The sequence below is a fragment of the Pan troglodytes genome, chromosome 7 (genome assembly GCF_028858775.2).
Source record: "Pan troglodytes isolate AG18354 chromosome 7, NHGRI_mPanTro3-v2.0_pri, whole genome shotgun sequence".
In the NCBI taxonomy this organism is placed as follows: domain Eukaryota; kingdom Metazoa; phylum Chordata; class Mammalia; order Primates; family Hominidae; genus Pan; species Pan troglodytes.
The window spans coordinates 64,034,676-64,056,305 of NC_072405.2; the positions used below are offsets into that span (position 1 = coordinate 64,034,676).

At 45.6% G+C, this 21,630-nt stretch overlaps 1 protein-coding gene and 1 pseudogene across 2 annotated transcripts in view; one reads left to right on the forward strand and one right to left on the reverse strand.

Annotated features, from left to right (window-relative positions):
• XKR4 (XK related 4) overlaps positions 1-21,630 on the forward strand; it is a 430,426-nt gene that overhangs the window by 331,286 nt on the left and 77,510 nt on the right.
• Positions 5,127-10,759, reverse strand: LOC472769 (myotubularin-related protein 5-like; annotated as a pseudogene).

The window sequence follows — 21,630 nt, forward strand, 5'->3', positions numbered from 1 at the left end:
CTTTTTCTTTCATCAAAAGACTTCACAAAACGGGAAAGAGAAGTAGATAAACAATAGATATTTCCAGGAAATATAATTGGGAAAGGATTAGTATCTAGAATATGTAAAGAATTTTTAATAATCAATTAAAAAGGTGAATGATTTGGGCATTTCACAGAAGAGGAAGTACAAATTACTAATAAACTTTGCAAAAATGTGCTCAAGCATTTCAGCAATCATGGGAATATACATCAAAATCATTTTCAGCAAGTTGAAAATTTAAAAGTTACACAATGCCAAGGGTTGGTTAGTATGAGTAGTGACAGGAACTCTTGTGTACTGCTAATGGGAATGTATGTTACTTTATGTATTTTATGTACTATCACTTTAGAAAATAATTTGGCATCATCTATTAAAGTTTAATATACACAGCCCCAAAACTCAGCAATTCTATTTCTATGCATATGCACTAGAGAATTCTTACACACACATCACTATATAAATACAAGATGATTCATAGCAGCATTATCTATAATTATGGCAAAACAACCTAGATGTCCATTGATTGTAAAAAGGAAAAATAAAAATTGTGATATAGTCATATCATGAAATCCTACACTGCCATGAAAATGAATAAACCACAGCTATATTGATATGTATGAATTTTGTTTTTTTGTTTTTGTTTTTGTTTTTGTTTTGAGACAGAGTCTCCCTCTGTTGCCCAGGCTGGAGTGCAGTGGTGCGATCTCGGCTCACTGCAAGCTCCGCCTCCCGGGTTCATGCCATTCTCCTGCCTCAGCCTCCCTAGTAACTGGGACTACAGGTGCCCACCACCACATCTGGCTAATTTTTTGTATTTTTAGTAGAGATGGCGTTTCACTGTGTTAGCCAGGATGGTCTCGATCTCCTGACCTCGTGATCCACCTGCCTCAGCCTCCCAAAGTGCTGGGATTACAGGTGTGAGCCACCGTGCCCGGCCACATGTATGAATGTTTAAAACACAATGTTGGGTGGGAGAGGCAAATTACAGAAGGGCACTATACTTTGATTATTTTATATGTATTTAATTTTATATTAAGTGACTATATGAATATGTCTGCCCCATTAATATGAGAGTTTTCCTGAACTAAGGAAAACTTGCAAAATATTTTCTCCCTAAGAGAAAAGGCCCTAGAAATCAGAGTTAAAAATTTCTGGCCTGAAATTATGTCTGCTAGGGTAAGTTTTTAGACCATGAACAGATAGAAGTGGTTTCTCAGAGCATGTGCTGTCTAGGGCGGGAGATTAGGGTGGGATCCTTCCCACTTAGCCTGCTGATTGGGCACTATTGCCCCTAGTCAAATCAGAAGATACAGTCTGTCCCTCCTCCACCATACACAAAAAGCCTTTGAGAGAATGAGAAAAACAATTGTAAGAGTAACGGTTACCACAGTAAGAGTAGCAACAAGGTTATTTCAGGCATTGTTATTCATGTACACAGGTGTTCAGTACGAAGCCTCGCTAAATAGGCTGCCATGCTGTCAGCAATGCCAGCTGCATAAGCCAAATCTCCTAACAGAAAAGGCCTCCGACTGCATACTTCTGAGAATCTTCCAAAGAAAAATCTCCTTGTGCTGTGTGAGCCATTTCTGTCTGAAGGGCTGATTGATGGAGTGAGCCAATGAGAGATTACTGTTCCCAACCTGCAGCCTGTTTGCTGCTGCACTTTGTCCTCCTGCCTCACTCCACTCCAATACTTAGCTCAGCCCCCACCCTGAAACTATAGCGTTATTCCCATGAAGGCAGAAAAAAGCTATGCTGAAAGTTCAACTCAACCATCATGTGGAGGTACCTGGCCCAGCGCAAACTAACCTTGGAGCTTTTATCCACATGTTACAATGTGCATAACACGGGCTCAACCTCAGCAGGCACAGCCATTCTGCCAGGGTTTTGGCACTGGGAGATGAATCAAAAACTTTAACTGACCGATTTCTTTTTTTTTCTTTTTTTTTTTTTGACACAGAATCTCACTTTGTAGCCCAAGCTAAAGTGCAGTGGTGCAATCTCAGCTCACTGCAACCTCCATCTCCAGGGTTCAAGTGATTCTCCAGCCTCAGCCTCCTGAGTAGCTGGGATTACAGGTCACCAGTCCTGGCCAATTTTTTTGTTGCTGTATTTTAGTAGAGATGAGGTTTCACCATGTTGCCCAGGCTGGTCTTGAACTCCTGAGCTCAGGAGATCTGCCCACCTCGGCCTCCCAAAGTGCTGGGATTACAGGCGTGAGCTACTGTGCCCGGCTAACTGACCAATTTCAAGAGGGGATCAGTAGTAGTTCCACTGCGACCAGCTTGCCCAATAAAGTTGAGGGGACAGTGGCTTTATGTTTTCACCATCAGACAAATACCTACGCAATGACAAGCAAAACTTTTGCCAGGCAGTATCTTCTGAAAGAGATTCCTGCAGTTATCCAAGGAAATAGCCACTTAGGTCAATGGGCGTTTGCAGAGTGGAAGATAGTCTTCAAAGAGCAAACCCTTACAGAAAAGCAATAGTGCCTGCCCCAAATGTATGTTTATTGTCAAAAACCTCAATCCCTCTTTTTAGAAAAATTGGATAGGGAAAAATTCATTAACCCTAGAGAAGTAACTTAGTCCTATCTTTCACCCGATTTTTGTTTGAAATGATGGTATAGCCTACCTGATTGGGGGAAAAAAAAAAAAAAGCAGAGGTTAGGAGTGAGGAATGAAGCAACTAATAGTAAAAATACACAGATCTAGATGGTGAACCAGTGATCTGGACAGGACCTTTATGATCTGCCAGCCAAGAAACCATCAAAGCTAACTCTAGGAATGTGCTGATAATTAAAAGGTAGGTGAGCACAAAAGAATATTAGAAACCATTCTATGTGGCAAGACTGAAAAGAGGATATGACTTCTTAATAAATTAGATAGAAAGTGAGAGCCAAATCCGTGCATCATTCCAAAGTTGAGATCACAGAAGGTAGATGCACCCTAGGGCTCTTGGTAGTTGGACCCTACGGCTCCCTTGAGAGGGGAGAAAGGGAAGATAACACACACAGACTAGCTTTTCAAAAAGGTTGGCTAAGAAAGAAAGGAAAAACCCCACATAATAACAGGGGTGGAAGTAAAGTTTCCATTCAACAAGTGTTTTGATTCTTTTACACTGTTTTGTACAGCTATGTTAGTGTCACTATCTACTATTATCATTATTCTTTCATTGAAAGTTTGTGGAGTACCATGAAATGATATATGTCCACTACTATATAATAGACAGCCCTGTAGTCTCCCCTTCACAGAAAAGAAACCGCTAATCACCAGCAGTTCTGTTAAAGATTGCAATAAAATTCAGGCAAGACATTTTTTCTTGAGAACTTCATTTTTAGAGTACTGTATTTTCTAACCTGTAGAATTTTAAGGGACAGCCCATAAATTCCTTTTCTTTCTAGCTGAAGAATTAGAAGTCTGAGACTGGGGAATTTGAGACTTCTTTAAGACAGTTTTGATGTTTGGTTTATTAAACCATTCGTTTTAAAGGAACGTAACATTAACCTCTCACAGTAAATTGTGTCTGTCAAATACTTTGATATGATGTCAGTTGGCGAGTGAATGACACTGAGCCCCCACCCTCACTCCTGAGATTGAGTCAGCCCCAGTTACAAAGCTTTCTGGCAAGCAAACTGCCTGTCAAGTTTGCTAAAAAGAACAGCAAAAGTGGGAACAGCCAAGCTTGTACGATTTTGCAGTTTTTTCTTTCTTTCTTTGGTATATTTTTAGGTTGCCAGGAATCGATTTCCTCTTCTATGCTTTATAAGTTTCTATTCATAAGCCTGGCAATTTATTAAACTTCATTTTATTCATATAAAATAGTCACTGCTCTGGAAAAGAGTGACTCAATAAAGCGCTCTTCTTCCCATACACCTGGACTTCTAGCCAGAGAACAAGATGCGGTGTGCACAAGTACCAATCAATGAAATGAAAAACACTTTATGAAAAACAAAGCTTAGTCTTGAAAATCTGAACATTTATTTTACAAGTCACTGATTGAAGGGATTTTTGCAATCAGAATGAATCCAGGCAAACCCATGCTACTGGATTTTGATTAATTAAGCCAAAATCTGCACATCTGCGTAATGTCTAGCTCATAAGTGAGATGGTTTTAATCAGTGAGGAAAATGTGGTTTGGGGAAGAGGCTGCAGGTGGAGTTTGCTAACTAGCACATTTTATTTATTTTTCTCTTAGTGGGTTTCTACTCTTTAGTAAGGTTATTATAATCCTTGGTTTTCTGGTTTCCTGCCCACTATTTATCTCTCCCACTAAAGATCTCCCACATGCCCTACATAACAATAATCAACTAAAATGCAGTAGTCAACCTGGTAGGCTGAAGCTTTGCTTCATAGAACAGGGATGAAGCTAGAAACCACATTTTGTGCATTATGTCTATTCGTAGCTTCGTAAAGAACCATGGTGAACCAGTCAAGACAGCCATGTATACAAAAAAAGAAAATTATTACAAATAAAGAAAAATAAAGAGAGTGTTACTGGAAGGATAAGCAACTGCCTGTAGCTCTGTGATTGAGGCCTTACATATCTAAAAGAGCATTTTGCATTGCACTCTTCCAGTAGCCCTAAAACCCAGTGTTATGACTTATTAAATAAATAGTAAATGACTTGAACTTTTAGTCATGGTGGTATTAAGAGATTAGCAAATCCTCTCAGGTTAAAAAAAAAAAAACATATAAAATTGTCGAAAATTGACCAAAGGTGATAACAAATTGAGATATTTATTCTAGATTTATTTATTTATTTATTTATTTATTTATTTTATTTTGCATTCATTCTCTCTTTATATAGACTCTGGTTCTAGAAACAATTCGCCTGCAGCCAGCTGGCTGGACTATTTACAGGCCCATTGCGGGCTGTACGTTGGCCACCTCCCCGCACGGTGCTCAGCTGTGACACCGAAATAAGTTAGGGCTGGCCGGGCGGGGCGGGGCAGGGACTAGGGCTGTACACACAAGTGCTGGGGGCTCGGGGCTTCACTACTGCCGAGGGCCGAGCCGGGGCTGTAAACATGGCCAGGGCTGCCCTGCCCACCCCTAGTAGTCGGTAACGACTGGAAGCAGAGCAGCCAGGCAAGGCCGGGAGGCTCAGGCGTCCGACAGTCAGCTCTGGATCCGGTCCACCCACTGCTGGGCTGAGGGCACGTCCTGGGCACAAAAGTCGTAAACGCGAGGCGTTGTCTTCACGTCAAAGAAGGCCTTCTCATCCACGCTCTTAAGGGGCGCCCATGGTGGCCATGCCAGGTGCCACAGCCTCCACCTCCACCAGGTCGATGACACCCTTGCACTCAGTGTCCACACGGTGGTCATAGTAGCGTAGCTGGTGCTTGGTCTTATCTAACATGAACCAGCGGGCCTTCCAAGGCTTCATGAAGGCCCCCTTCTTGTACAGAGTGCCATCGTAGGACCCGTTCTCACTCTCAGCTGTCTGGAACTGGCTGTAAGGGTGCTGGTGCTGCCGCAGGCAGCCTGGCGGGAGCCAGATGCGGTCGAGCCTCTATTCTGGTCACTCTCCAGGCTGAGGCTCAAGGTGGAGCCCACGGGTTCCTCCTGCAGGTACATACCCAGCGAGCAGCGGTGGTGAGGTGCGGTGGACAGTAGGAGGGAGCTAGGGGTGCCACGTCCATCTGGCCGGGCTTCAAGGCGCCGTGCAGCCTTCACGCGGTCCCAGGTGTCCTTCCAGCGCTTAGCGGGTCGGCTCAGCTCTGTCTCCAACCTCTGCAGGCGTGAGATGGCGTCAGGCTGGGCTCGGGGGCAGCTGTGGTAGCAGGGCCACACCACACAGCACCTGCTCTGGGGAGCGCCTCCGTCAAACCGTTCTTCCTCAAGGGCTCAGGGGGCCCCCGAGCCAGTTCCCAGTCATAGGGAGGGCCCTCAGCCAGCATCTCCTCAGTGCAGAAGTCCTACACTTTCAGGTTGGACACGTTGCTGTAGGGCCGCAGGACCTCTGTGTCCTTGGGTGCATTCATGTAGTTGTGGAACACGGCTGTCCTCTTGCTCATCCGGTCCACACAGAGACCTGCAAGGCAGCTGGCTCCTGCGCTGCCCCTTCTCCTCGTACAGCAGCCCCAGCTCAATGTGCTCATAGTCAGAGTCCAGCAGGAAGGTCTGGAAACAGCGAGACACGTGGTGGTAGCCGAGGAACTTGAGATAGAACTGGCTGAACTCAAACTCCATGGGGAACTGCAGGTGGACCTGGTGTAGGCAGTCCAAGAACTACAGGAAGATAGTGTGAAGCCGCTGCTCTGTCCAGCCAGAATGTGGGCTCCCCCGTGGCTGAAGCGATGACTGAAGGACAGCCCCTCCTTCTCCACCAGCAGGCGGAACCCCTCCAGCGTGCAGTAGAAGGGGTCTGAGAACAGCTGCACCAAGGATACCACATGGGTGGTGATGTCCCAGCCGTCCTCCAGGCCCATCAGCACGGAGGAACTTGAGTCCAGGAGCTCCCCGCTCCCAGCACCGACACCTGCAGCAGCTTGTGGATCTGAATCAGCCACTCTGAGTCCTCCAGCAAGCGCAGGAAGGAGGCTAGGCTGGGCTCAGCAGTAGGGCAGCCCAGGACACATGCCTTCAGCAGCTTCTTGAAGCTAGCCTTCACCTGCCGCGCCTGGAATACCTTAATGGGCACCAGCTCTCACTGCTGCAGGGGGTCCGGCCGCACATTCTTGAGCTGGCCTTTGTCCCCGAGGATGTAGAGGGCTGCTTGCTGTGGCCATAGGAAGCCCGGGTCGGGGGCCGGGGGACACCCGTTGGCCTGGGGTGGGGCCATCGCGTCTCTGCCAGCTAGCAGGGAGCCCACATTGGCACCAAGCCCACTGCTGCTCCCACAGGTCCAGACACTGCCCCCACTTACCTCGGGTTGCAGTCAGTCTGGATGCCGCCGCCATGGGGTTGGACAGAGTGGTGACCCTGGCTCTGGGGCTGCCAATGTGACTCCCCACGTGGGCTGAGGAGAAGCCGCTAAGTGTGTTGCCTCCGGACGCACTGGAGTAGCGGGGCATGGAACTGACAACAGCCTGCAGGTACTTCTCCTGCTCCAGGCTACTCGAGTCTGCCTGGAACTGGCCTGGAGAAGGTGCGTTCTGGGCCTTAAAGAGTCCGACGACACCTATGCCGTACAGGTCCCCAGAATGCAGCAGTACTGCCTTGGACCGCCGGATGCGCCAGCAGACAACGGTGAAGCGGTTCTGGCGGTAGCAGTAGGACACGCGCTGCAGGGCGTTGTCCTGGACACTCTGGGGCACGATCAGCAGCCCCGGGTACCTGCGGTAGATGGCATACATGCGGTTGACCAGAGAAATGCGGAAGGATTCAGACTTGGCCCGGCTCAGGCGGCTGCTCAGGGGGCCCAGGCCAAGGCACTGATAGTCGCGGCAGCAAGCCCTTTCCACCAGGAGGCTGCTCATGGTCATGCGGTCGGGGAGCTTCAAGGCTGAGGACGGGGTCAGCGTGCTAGGCTCCAGCTCTTCCGACACTGAGATCTCCTCCTCCTGGTCCTCAGAGGGCGGCTGGGCCCAGTGCTCCTAGCTGAGTGGGGGTTGAACTTCTTGCGAGTGACATGCTGCCGCCCGATGGTCTTCTTGACGTTCTTAACCAGGTTCCAGGACAGGGTTCTGAGGGAAGGACCCTTGTTCTTGGTGACTCAGGGTGGCTGGCCGGGTGTGTAGGTAGAGCCCAGGGTGAAGGAGAAGGTGGCCCTGACATCCGGTGTGTACCGCAGCTTATGCAGCTGCTTGCGGAAGAGCTCGGCACTGTCAGACCCCACTTCCTAATCAAAGGCCATTTTCAGCAGCTGGAATGTGCAGGAGCGCAGCTGCAGCCCGTCCGGCAATAGCTGATCCACAGGAGTCTGGATGCTGATGCATTTCTCCTTGGTCAGCGCGGCCACCGGCAAGGAGCGGAACACCACCTTCTCCCCCACCAGGGGGTCTGTGAGCATCCCCGTGAAGATGACCCGGTGCGTAGTGAGGAAGACGGCGCCCTCAGCTGGGAGCAGTGCTGGCCACCTCGCACTGCCCGCCCCCGCACCCTCCTCACGCCCATCTGGTGGCAGGTAGATGCGCAGGCCATCCAGCACACACTCCTCACCAGACAGCAGGCGCAGCCTCAATAGCTTGGATTTCTGGATGGGCATCAGCCTCCGGTTCTCCCACTGCACCGCCTCCAGGGTCTCAATGTTTATCTGGACGATGTCTGGCACCATGACATGCAGCCCCTTGAGGTGGTCACTGGTGACCCCACTCTCTGTGCAGACCTTGTCCACAAAGCGGTTGATGAAGCGGACCACAGCCCCAGCTACATTGCAGGTCTCTCTGTCCTCAAAGCCGCTCCCCGTGTCATAGCTCTCAGCCACACTGCCAGCCACGCTGTTGGGGACCAGGCTGTTGCTGGTGCTCTCCAGGTCACCCAGCCTGGGCACTCCTGAAGCAGGCGGCTCTTGCTGCTGTCCAGAGGCAGCAGGAGGTAGCTCACGCAGTTGGCATAGTGGATGGCCTGGCTGAACACTGTGCTCTCCTCCTTCTGCATCAGCTCCTGCTGCTTCTCACCGCTCAGGGATGGCCACAGGCACTGCTGCTCAGAAGCCACTTCTAGGGCAGAGCGCTCTCTCATCCTCCTGGGAAGGTGCCTCCCCAACCTCCTGGGCTGGGGCCTGGTCCTCGGTGGGCTCCAGGTAAAGGACCCAGATATGAGTCTGCATGTCCCAGTAGAACACGGCCTCCCAGAACTGTGGCATGCTCCACACCACGTGCTCCTGCACAGAGCTGTAAGAGAACTACAACACCCCTCGGCTCAGCTTCCAGGAAGGCTGTGACCAGAGGCAGCAGAGCAGCCGAGATGCCATGCTTGTCCAGAGAAGTGCAGTCCTGCAGGCAGCAGTTCATTATACTGATGACAAAGTCAAACTGCTGGTGGTCCAGGACTGCCCAGTTCTGTTCCACATGCAGGTACAGTTCCCGGATGAGGCAGTGGCAGGCAGCTCGCCCCTTCAGGGGGCTCAGCACAGCTAGGAGCAGCTTCTTGGCCTCAAGCATCTTCCCCTCAAACACGTGGGAGATGCAGTTGCCCACGACCTCCAGCTGTCCTGGGCTCTTGACCTGCAGCCTGCTGCACCCGTCCGGTATGGCAGTCATGCGGGGCCCTGAGGGCCCTGTGGTCCTCCTCACAGCCTTCATGGCTAGGGGTGCACCTTGCATCTTGGCCTCAGCCTAGTCCACGATCCACTGCATGGCGCCCTCATCCAGCCAGGGGAAGGGCCGGGGCGCCCATCTCAGGCGGCTGCTGTCACCTGGCCTCTGCATCTTGTGCATCGCCAAGTCTGAGTACAGGTTCTTGTTCTTGTAGAGCTGCTCTGCCAGTTCTTGGATGTGATGCAGGACTTGCTGGGGGTGGTTCTCATCCACCCACCTCCGTGCCACCTCGTGGGCCACTAACTCATCAAACAGGTCCATGGGGCAGTACGGGACCCCACACTCCAACACAAAGAGAGCAAAGGCCATGCCCTCCAGCACATTAATCAGGAAATCGTCCTCCACCAGCCCACGCTGGCCCAGGAAGGCTGCCTTATGGAAGCGGATGACAGGCTCCTGGTGAATGCACACGACTTGCAGGCACCAGAGATAGCCCTGCAGCAGCTGATCGAAGAGCCGCAGCTCTTTGTCCTGCATATTCAAGGAGGAGGGGGACGTCATGGGTGGAGGGAAGGCGAGGTCAACCAACTCCAGCTCCAGGTCCAGGACCATTCTTAGAACACTGTGCGTCTGACTCTGCAGTGGCTCTAGCAAGGGTGGAATGTGCACACACTCAGGGATGGTCACCTTCTCTCCAACCAGATCAGCTACAATCACGTCTAGCAGCTCCTGGGTCTCTGCCTGGAAGGCCGCATTGACCCCGATTATGAAGGGCGTGGGTGTGCTGAGGACCTCCAGCAGCTGAGCCGGCAGGGTGGGCACATAGGTGAAGCTGTATCTGAGAGGAAACAGCAATGCCAGGAGGCTCCTGCAGGCATCGGTGAGCTGCTGGTAGCTCCGGGACAGGAAGAGAACCTCGTGCTCCATGAGGGCGGTACAGAACAAAGACAGCACGTTGGTGATGCCCAGCTGGCAGAAGAGCAGGCCACGCTGCAGCTGCTGATGGGCAGGGAGTCGGCCAGTGGAGTCTGGATGACCTGCCGGTCACCAGCCCCCAAAGAAATCGTCCTCTGCTAGCCCCCAGCCAGGGGCACGGTGCACGTCAGCAGGTTCCCAATTACGTTCCCTGGGAACACATTCAGGCCCTCCACGTGGATGGCATAGATGAGGCCGAGGCTGTTACTGAACACCTCCGCATGGTCAAGTCGCGACACAGGTACCAGCGTCTTTGGAGCAAACATCTGGGCAGATGGGCAGGCTCTGTGGGCGACAGGTACGTCTGGCCTCCCTCATCCTCCTCTTCCTCCCACTCTGTGGCATCCTTAGCGCGTGTCATTTCCTGCTCCCAGAAGGTCAAGCAGCACAGTAGTGGCGCCCAGAGTTGATGTCGGTGAGGACAGCAACAAAGAAGGTCGGTGGATTCCTCTCGGGACACAGTTGCCGCCCGCTGGAATGGCAAAACAGCTGGGGGAATGGGTTGGCCTCCCAGTCCTTCTCCGGGAAGAACTGCAGAATCTGGCCCTGGCCTTTCCCACTTCCGCGCGTGTGCGGCCTGAATGCCACCAGCAGGAAGTAGTCTGTGATCCGCGCCATGGGGAGGGACGCTGGGCGGCCAGAGGGGCGCAGGCGGGCTCCGCGGCTCGGGGACTCGAGGGCTGTGCGCTCATGGCCCGGACCTGGCCCTGGACCGCGCACCCTGGACACCCCGGGTTTGCTCCGCGGCGGCCGCGGCGGCGGCGGCTGCGGCTGCGGCGGCGGCCCAAGCTCCAGACACCATCTTCTCAGCCAGCTGGCCCGCCTGGCTGTTCTTGAAAATGTTATAGAGCTTCAGGTAAAAGCAGCAGGAATCTGTGGCCCTCTTCGCAAAGACTACCTCCATCCTTCCTCCCCCTCAGTCAGTAAGAACAGTAATTTTACCAACCTGAAGTTCAACATGGAATTCATAAACTTTGGTGCTAGAGGGGGCTGACTCAATTGGGCAATAGGTCAAAATACTATAGCCTTCCTCGCTAAAAGTGGAAACTCAGTAGGAAACAAAAAAAGAAAGAAGACTTGTAGCTTTTCCAGCTCAAGGTTACAATCACAGTTACAAGTGGTAGACCAATAAGAAATTGATTAGCGAGATCCTGGATATGATACATCCACAGTAGGATTAGATAAGATTACCACACATTTCTGGCTTGCAGATAACCAATGCATTTGTGCAGGTGAGACTCAAGAAAGCCAGGTGGGAAAGTAAGGCCATGGCAGACTTGAGAATGGGAGAACTCTGAATGTGCTTCCTGACCCACACAAAGATCAGTCATCAGGAGGTTGGAGCTTTATGGGTTCAAGGTGCTTGAGAAAAATCTGGCCAAATCTTGACTGATCTCTAAGTTATGCAGACAAAGGGACAACCTCAATAGCTACATGTCATGGGAAAGAAAGATTATACAGTTTAAATCTATGGAAATTACTTAATCAACAACAACATCCTCAGAAAAATTAGTCAGAATTCAGAGTTGCCATAATATATTATCTAAAATTTCCATTTTGGGGCAAAACAATTACTAAGCATGCAAATAATTAGGAAAGTGTGATCCATACTCAGGAAAAAAAGGAATCAATAGAGATTGACTCAGAGTAGCAGCTGGGCACAGTGGCTCACACCTGTAATCCCAGCACTTTGGAAGGCCAAGGCGGGCGGATCACCTGAGGTAGGGATTTCGAGACCAGCCTGACCAACATGGAGAAACCCTGTCTCTACTAAAAATACAAAATTAGCCTGGCTTGGTGGCGTGTGCCTGTCATCCCAGCTACTGGAGAGGCTGAGGCAGGAGAATCACTTGAACCCAGGGGGCAGAGGTTGCGGTGAGCTGAGGTTGCGCCATTGTACTCCAGCCTGGGCAACAAGAGTGAAACTCTATCTTGAAAAAAAAAAAGAAGAAAGAAAGAAAAAGAAAAAAAGAAATTGACTCAGAGTAGACCTAGATGATGTATGTGGCAAACAAATAATTAATGAAACACATGATGTCTATGATTCCATAAATAATCTTTACAGAGAAATAGAACCCAAATATTGGAAGTGAAAAAGAACCAAATAGAAATTCCAGAGTTGAAAAGTATTTTCAATATGAAGATTTTGCTTGTTATATCAACAGCAAATTTGAGATGAGGGGCGAAAGAAGCAGTAAACTGAAATATAGTTCAGTAGAAATATCTCAATCTGAAAAGTACAGACAATTTTTTTTGAATAAACGTAGCATTAGAGGCATGTGGGGCAATGTTAAGCCTACCAACATATGTGAAATAAGGGTCCCAGAAGTAAAAAAGAGAAGGGAAGGGGAAAATAATTTATGTGAAAAAATAATAGATAAAATCCTCCAAATTTGATGAAAGGCTGTCTACAAATATTAAAAGCTCCACAAACCCCAAATAGGATAAGCGTATCAGAATTCACACCTAGACACATCATAATCAATGACTGAAATAGAAATACAAAGACAAAATCTTGAAAAAAGTAAGAGAAAAAAATGACTCATCAGATATGGAAAAAAATATGATTAATAGCTGACTTATCATTATAAACAGTGAAGACCAGGAAGCAGTAAAATGACATATTCAAGTGCTGAATTTTTTCTTTTTCTTTTTTTTTTTTTTTTTTTTTTTTTTTTTGAGACTGAGTCTTGCTCTGTCACCCAGGCTGGAGTGCAGTGGCATGATCTCTGCTTATTGCAAGTTCTGCCTCGCAGGTTCACGCCATTCTCCTGCCTCAGCCTCCTGAATAGCTGGGACTACAGGCGCCCACCACCACGCCCGGCTAATTTTTTGTATTTTTAGTAGAGATGGGGTTTCACCGTGTTAGGCAGGATGGTCTCAATCTCCTGACCTTGTGATCTGCCTGCCTTGGCCTCCCAAAGTGCTGGGATTATAGGCGTGAGCCACCGTGCCCGGCTTTGCTGAATATTTTTAACTGTCAACCAAGAATTCTGTGGCCATCAAAACTATTCCCCCAAAAATAAAAGCAAAATAAACACATTTCCAAGTAAATGAAAACTGAGAAAATGCATTACTAGAAGATTTGACCTAGAAGCAGCATTAAAGGAAGAACTTTAGGATTAACAAAATATTCCCAGCATCTTAGGCTTAATAAAACATTCCCAGACAGAAACTAAAGTTCATGGGGAGAAATGAAGAGCACGGGAAGTGGTAAAATGTAGGTAGATTGAAAGACCCCCTTTTCCACTTACTTTCCTTTTGAAAATAGACATTTTAAACAATTATTGTAAAACTTTATTGTTAAAGTTTTACATATTCATACACACACAGTTAGGTTTATGGATATGTGTGTGTATTTATTTATGATGGTAATAATCAAAAAAGATGAAAGAAATGGAATTATATTAAAGTTGCTGTATTTTACTGGAATTATGTTAGCATTAACCTGAGGTAGAACTACACACAAAAAAACCATAAAACGTTACTGTGAGAAATTTAAAGATCTAAATGAAAGGAGATGTACCATGCTCACTGATTGAAAAACATTATTGTTAATATGACAGTCCTCCCCAGATTGATCTACAGCTGAAACTCAATCCATACAAAAATTCCAGGAGCATTTTTTCATAGACATAGACAAGCCGATCCAAAAAAAATTATTTGGCAATGCAAAATACTTAGAATAGCCTAAACAGTTTGAATAAGAAATACAAATTTGGTGAATGTATATTTGAAATGAGATAGTTCCCTTGACCCCTTCATGAGACTTGTGAAGGGGTTGGCTTGTTTACTCAGCCCACAGGTCTCAACCCCTCATGGGAGGGGAAGCATGCAGGTGAGCAGGTGCAGAGGCTAGGATGAGTGCTTCTGGGCAACCAGCAGGAGTAGAACTGCATGTGGTCCAGTGGCAGTGTCTAGGAGTTGCCCATGACCCCTGGAGTTACAGTATGCCCTTTTAGTTTTGTTATCCGTGGATGGCTTAAGTATTAGACAGCTCAGTGGAGGGCCAGTGTGACAGCATTTGCACCCACACCTGGGACCTTGTCCAGCATCCAGGAGGAGTCAGGTTGCATGAAAGAATTGAAGATGGTAAATGCGGAAGATTTTATTGCCAATGAAAGTGGTTCTCAGTGGGATGGGGAGCTGGAAAGGGAATGGAGTGGGAAGGTGGTCTTCCCCTGGAGTTCAGCCGGGAATGTCCCCAGACAAACTCTTCTCTGACGTCCTACTGTCAAGCTGTCCCTCTGAAGTCAAGCTGCTTCTCACTGACATCAAGCTGCTGCTTCTCTTCTCTCCTTCTCTGCTGCACTGCTTTGCCCCTCTGCCAGTGGAGCCTAGGGTTTATATGCGTGCAGGATGGGGAGCAGGGCAGGCCAGGGTCATTTTGGAAAAGGCAACATTCAAGGGGGAAAACAGAAATGCACGTTCTCACTTTGGGTCACAGGTCCAGGCTTGAGGGGGAGACCTCACCAGGGACCCCACCCTTTTCTACCTAGTACCTCCTATTCATATCACACTGACTAATTTTGATACTAACCATAAAGCTACAGTAATCAAGAGTGTAATGATATTGGAGTAATAAAGACAGACAAATAAATCAAAGGAACAGAATATAGAGTCCAGAAATAAACTCTTACCTTTATGGTCAATTGAGTTTTAACAAAGAGGCCAAGACAATTCATTAGAAAAGGAGAGTGATTTCAACAAATGATGCTAAAACAATTGAATATTCATGAGAAAAAAAATGATCATAAACCCTTGGCTTATATTAGACATAAAAACTACTCCAAAATAGAACATAGACCTAAATGTAAGAGCTAAAACTATAAAACTTTAGAATAAAACACAGAAGAAAATCTTCCTAGCCTTAATTTAGGCAAAATTTTACTTGATTGGATACCAAAAGTGTGACTCATTAAATAATATAATTGGAAATTGAACTTCATAAAAATTTTAAAAATCTGCTTTTCAAATGCCAACTTTAGAAAAATAAAGAAAACCATAGACTGAAATAAGATATTTGAAGATAACATATCTAATAAAGGACTTGTGTCCAGAATATATCAATAACTCTTACAACTCAATAATATAACAAACAATTCAATAAAAATAGATAAAAGGTTTGAACAGACATTTCACCAAAAAAAAACCAAAAACACATACACAGAAATTGCTCACAAGCTCATGAAAAGATACTAAACATCTTTTAGTAACTAGGGAAATGTAAATTAAAAGTGCACACCCACTATAATGACTGAAATAAAAAAGATTGACAATACCAGGTGTTGGCATGAATGTGAAGAAACTAGAACTCTTATCCATTGCTAGTGATGAAGTAAAATGGTACAGTCACTTTAGAAAACAGTTTGATGGGGTTTTTTAAAGTTAAATATTAATAATATTAATGTATGACCCAGTAATTCCATTCCCAGGTAACTTCTAAAGAGAAATGAAATATGTATACACACAGTTTTGTCCACAAATATTTCCAGCAGAATTATTCATAATAGCCAAACACTGAAAAAAAAAAACCAAATGTCCATCAACTGGTGAATGCATAAACAAAGTATAGTATATTTATACAATTGGATACTATTCAGCAATACAAAAGAATAACAACTGATAGATACAACAATAAAATGAACCTCAAAAATCTGGCAAATAAAAGAAACCGTACACAAAGACTACCTATTGTATTATTCCAATTCTAAAATTCTAAATAATAAAAAAGGCAAAACCACAGTAACAGAAAGCAGATCAGTGGCTATCTGAAACGGGATGGGAGTGAGAATGGACTGCAAACAGGCATGAAGGATTTTGGAATGATAGAGCATTCTCAAATTGGATTATGACACTGGTTGTGCCACTGAATAAATTTGCTCAAAATCATTGAACCATATGCTTAAAACAAGTGGATATTATGGCTTTAAATTATGCATCAATAAGGCTGTTTTAGAAACCAATAGATATTTATCAAAGAAAATAAAATCAAAAAGTATGGGAGGGTGGAGCCAAGATGGCTGAATAGGAGCAGCTCCAGTCTACAGCTCCCAGCATGAGCGACACAGAAGATGGGTGATTTCTGCATTTCCAACTGAGATATCGGGTTCATCTCACTAGGGAGTGCCAGATAGTGGGTGCAGGACAGTGGGTGCAGCGCACCTTGCGTGAGCCGAAGCAGGGCGAGGCATTGCCTCACCCAGGAAGCACAAGCGGTCAGGGAATTACCTTTCCTAGTCAAAGAAAGGGATGACAGATGGCACCTGGAAAATCGGGTCACTCCCACCCTAATACTGTGCTTTTCCAATGGGCTTATCAAACAGCACACCAGGAGATTATAGCCCACACATGGCTCAGAGGGTCCTACGCCCACAGAGCCTTGCTCATTGCTAGCACAGCAGTCTGAGATCAAACTGCAAGGTGGCAGCAAGGCTAGGGGAGGGGCAACCGCCATTGCTCAGGCTTGAGTAGGTAAATAAAGTGGCCTGGAAGCTTGAACTGCGTGGAGCCCACCACAGCTCAAGGAGGCCTGCCTACCTCTGTAGGCTCCACCTCTGGGGCAGGGCACAGACAAACAAAAGACAGCAATAACCTCTGCAGACTTAAATGTCCCTGTCTGACTGCTTTGAAGAGAGTAGTGGCTCTCCCAGCACACAGCTTGAGATCTGAGAACAGGCAGCCTGCCTCCTCAAGTGGGTCCCTGACCCCAGAGTAGCCTAACTGGAAGGCACCCCCCAGTAGGGGCGGACTGACACCTCACACGGCCGGGTACTCCTCTGAGAAAAAACTTCCAGAGGAATGATCGGGCAGCAGCATTTGCGGTTCACCAATATCTGCTGTTCTGCAGCCTCCACTGCTGATACCCAGGCAAACAGGGTCTGGAGTGGACCTCCAGTAAACTCCAACAGATCTGCAGCTGAGGGTCCTGACTGTTAGAAGGAAAACTAACAAACAGAAAGGACATCCACACCAAAAACCCATCCGTACGTCACCACGATCAAAGACCAAGGTAGATAAAACCACAAAGATGGGGAAAAAAACAGAGCAGAAAAACCGGAAACTCTAAAAATCAGAGCGCCTCTCCTTCTCCAAAGGAACGCAGCTCCTCACCAGCAATGGAACAAAGCTGGACAGAGAATGATTTTGACGAGCTGAGAGAGGAAGGCTTCAGAACTTCAAACTACTCTGAGCTAAAGAAGGAAGTTCGAACCAATGGCAAAGAAGTTAAAAACTTTGAAAAAAATTAGACGAATGGATAACTAGAATAACCAATGCAGAGAAGTCTTTCAAGGACCTGATGGAGCTGAAAACCAAGGCACAACAACTATGTGACGAATGCACAAGCCTCAGTAACTGATGCGATCAACTGGAAGAAAGGGTATCAGCGATGGAAGATGAAATGAATGATATGAAGCATGAAGAGAAGTTTAGAGAAAAAAGAATACAAAGAAACAAACAAAGCCTCCAAGAAATATGGGACTATGTGAAAAGACCTAATCTACATCTACTTGGTGTACCTGAAAGTGACGGGGAGAATGGAACCAAGTTGGAAAACACTCTGCAGGATATTATCCAGGAGAACTTCCCCAATCTAGCAAGGCAGGCCAACATTGAAATTCAGGAAATACAGAGAATGTCACAAAGATACTCCTTGAGGAGAGCAACTCCAAGACACATAATTGTCAGATTCACCAAAGTTGAAATGAAGGAAAAAATGTTAAGGGCAGCCAGAGAGAAAGGTCGGGTTACCCTCAAAGGGAAGCCCATCAGACTAACAGCGGATCTCTCCGCAGAAACTCTGCAAGCCAGAAGAGAGTGGGGGCCAATATTCAACATTCTTAAAGAAAACAATTTTCAACCCAGAATTTCATATCCAGCCAAACTAAGCTTCATAAGTGAAGGAGAAATAAAATACTTTACAGACAAGCAAATGCTGAGAGATTTTGTCACCACCAGGCCTGCCCTAAAAGAGCTCCTGAAGGAAGCATTAAACATGAAAAGGAACAACCAGTACCAGTCACTGCAAAAACATGCCAAATTGTAAAGACCATCAAGGCTAGGAAGAAACTGCATCAACTAACAAGCAAAATAACCAGCTAACATCATAATGACAGGATCAAATTCACACCTAAAAATACTAACCTTAAATGTAAATGGGCTAAATGCTCCAATTAAAAGTCGCAGACTGGCTAATTGGATAGAGTCAAGACTCATCAGTGTGCTGTATTCAGGAAACCCATCTCACATGCAGAGACACACATAGGCTCAAAATAAAGGCATGGAGGAAGATCTACCAAGCAAATGGAAAACAAAAAAAGGCAGGGGTTGCAATCATAGTCTCAGGTGAAACAGACTTTAAACCAACAAAGATCAAAAGAGACAAGGCCATTACATAACGGTAAAGGGATCAATTCAAAAAGAAGAACTAACTATCCTAAATATATATGCACCCAATACAGGAGCACCCAGATTCATAAAGCAAGTCCTTAGTGACCTACAAAGAGACTTAGACTCCCACACAATAATAATGGGAGACTTTAACACCCCACTGTCAACATTAGACAGATCAACTAAACAGAAAGTTAACAAGGATATCCAGGAATTGAACTCAGCTCTGCACCACACGGACCTAATAGACATCCACAGAACTCTCCACCCCAAATCAACAGAATATACATTCTTTTCAGCAGCACACAACACCTATTCCAAAATTGACCACATAGTTGGAAGTAAAGCACTCCTCAGCAAATGTAAAAGAACAGAAATTATAACAAACTGTCTCTCAGACCACAGTGCAATCAAACTAGGACTCAGGATTAAGAAACTCACTCAAAACCGCTCAACTACATGGAAACTGAACAACCTGCTCCTGAATGACTACTGGGTACATAACGAAATGAAGGCAGAAATAAAGATGTTCTTTGAAACCAACAAGAACAAAGACACAACATACCAGAATCTCTGGGACACAATCAAAGCAATGTGTAGAGGGAAATTTATAGCACTAAATGCCCACAAGAGAAAGCAGGAAAGATCCAAAATTGACACCCTAACATCACAATTAAAAGAATTAGAAAAGCAAGAGCAAACACATTCAAAAGCTAGCAGAAGGCAAGAAATAACTAAAATCAGAGGAGAACTGAAGGAAATAGAGACACAAAAAACCCTTCAAAAAATTAATGAATCCAGGAGATTGTTTTTTGAAAAGATCAACAAAATCGATAGACCACTAGCAAGACTAATAAAGAAGAAAAGAGAGAAGAATCAAATAGGCACAATAAAAATGATAAAGGGGATATCACCACCGATCCCACAGAAATACAAACTACCATCAGAGAATACTATAAACACCTCTACACAAATAAACTAGAAAATCTGGAAGAAATGGATAAATTCCTCAACAAACACACTCTCCCAAGACTAAACCAGGAAGAAGTTGAATCTCTGAATAGACCAGTAACAGCTCTGAAAATTGTGGCAATAATCAATAGCTTACCAAGCAAAAAAAAAGTCCAAGACCAGACGGATTCACTGCCGAATTTTACCAGAGGTACAAGGAGGAGCTGTTACCAGTCCTTCTTAAACTATTCCAATCAATAGAAAAAGAGGGAATCCTCCCTAACTCATTTTATGAGGCCAGCATCATCCTGATACCAAAGCCTTGCAGAGACATAACCAAAAAAGAGAATTTTAGACCAATATCCTTGATGAACATTGATGCAAAAATCCTCAATAAAATACTGACAAACCAAATCCAGCAACACATCAAAAAGCTTATCTACCATGATCAAGTGGGCTTCATCCCTGGGATGCAAGGCTGGTTCAACATACGCAAATCAATAAATGTAATCCAGCATATAAACAGAACCAAAGACAAAAACCACATGATTATCTCAATAGATGCAGAAAAGGCCTTTGACCAATTTCAACAACTTTTCATGCTAAAAAACTCTCAATAAATTAGGTATTGATGGGACATATCCAAAATAATAAGAGCTATCTATGACAAACCCACAGCCAATATCATACTGAATGGATAAAAACTGGAAGCATTCCCTTTGAAAATGGGCACAAGACAGGGATGCCCTCTCTCACCACTCCTATTCAACATAGTGTTGGAAGTTCTGGCCAGGGCAATCAGGCAGGAGAAGGAAATAAAGGGCATTCAATTAGGAAAAGAGGAAGTCAAACTGTCCCTGTTTGCAGATGACATGATTGTATATCTAGAAAACCCCATCATCTCAGCCCAAAATCTCCTTAAGCTGATAAGCAACTTCAGCAAAGTCTCAGGATACAAAATCAATGTGCAAAAATCACAAGCATTCTTATACACTAATAACAGACAAACAGAGAGCCAAATCATGAGTGAACTCCCATTCACAATTGCTTCAAAGAAAATAAAATACCTAGGAATCCAACTTACAAGGGATGTGAAGGACCTCTTCAAGGAGAACTACAAACCACTGCTCAATGAAGTAAAAGAGGATACAAACAAATAGAAGAACATTCCATGCTCATGGGTAGGAAGAATCAAGATCATGAAAATGGACATACTGCCCAAGGTAATTTATAGATTCAATGCCATCCCCATCAAGCTACCAATGACTTTCTTCAAAGAATTGGAGAAAACTACTTTCAAGTTCATATGGAACCAAAAAAAAGCCCGCATTGCCAAGTCAATCCTAAGCCAAAAGAACAAAGCTAGAGGCATCATGCTACCTGACTTCAAACTATACTACAAGGCTACAGTAACCAAAACAGCATGGTACTGGTACCAAAACAGATATAGACCAATGGAACAGAACAGAGCCTCAGAAATAATGCCGCATATCTACAACTATCTGATCCTTGAAAAACCTGACAAAAACAAGCAATGGGGAAAAGATTCCCTCTTTAATAAGTGGTGCTGGGAAAACTGGCTAGCCATATGTAGAAAGCTGAAACTGGATCCCTTCCTTACACCTTATACAAAAATCAATTCAAGTTGGATTAAAGACTTAAATGTTAGACCTAAAACCATAAAAAACCTAGAACAAAACCTAGGCAATACCATTCAGGACATAGGCATGGGCAAGGACTTCATGTCTAAAACACCAGAAGCAATGGCAACAAAAGCCAAAATTGACAAATGGGATCTGATTAAACTAAAGAGCTTCTTCACAGCAAAAGAAACCACCATCAGAGTGAACAGGCAACCTACAGAATGGGAGAAAATTTTTGCAACCTACTCATCTGACAAAGGGCTAATATCCAGAATCTACAATGAACTCAAACAAATTTACAAGAAAAAAACAAACAACCCCATCAAAATTGGGCAAAGGTTATGAACAGACACTTCTCAAAAGAAGACATTTATGCAGCCAACAGACACATGAAAAAATGCTCATCATCACTGGCCATCAGAGAAATGCAAATCAAAACCACAATGAGATACCATCTCACACCAGTTAGAATGGCAATCATTAAAAAGTCAGGAAACAACAGGT